The sequence below is a fragment of the Telopea speciosissima genome, chromosome 6 (genome assembly GCF_018873765.1).
Source record: "Telopea speciosissima isolate NSW1024214 ecotype Mountain lineage chromosome 6, Tspe_v1, whole genome shotgun sequence".
In the NCBI taxonomy this organism is placed as follows: domain Eukaryota; kingdom Viridiplantae; phylum Streptophyta; class Magnoliopsida; order Proteales; family Proteaceae; genus Telopea; species Telopea speciosissima.
In genome coordinates, this window is record NC_057921.1 from 42266777 (window position 1) to 42267104 (window position 328).

Consider the following 328-nt stretch of genomic DNA (forward strand, 5'->3'; position numbering starts at 1 on the left):
GAGGAGGATTACAAATTGTAACATTTGTGAGAGAGGAAACCCCAAATATGATCATGTATTTGCAACCGGCTATGCTGATTCTTAGTGACAAGGATTAGGAAAAATACTAGGCATTTGATTCCCCATTACAAACATGGATATTCATTTGCTCTTGCATCTCTGAGTAGCTGCCAAAAGGATAAAGAAAATGGATATGCATTTGCTCTTGCAAGTAGAGGATATTGAGACACATCTACTCAGATATGATCTAATATCACAAGAACCCTTCATTTTACTTCCTGAAAAAGAGGTGCATATCACATTATTACCTAACACACTTGATGGAATA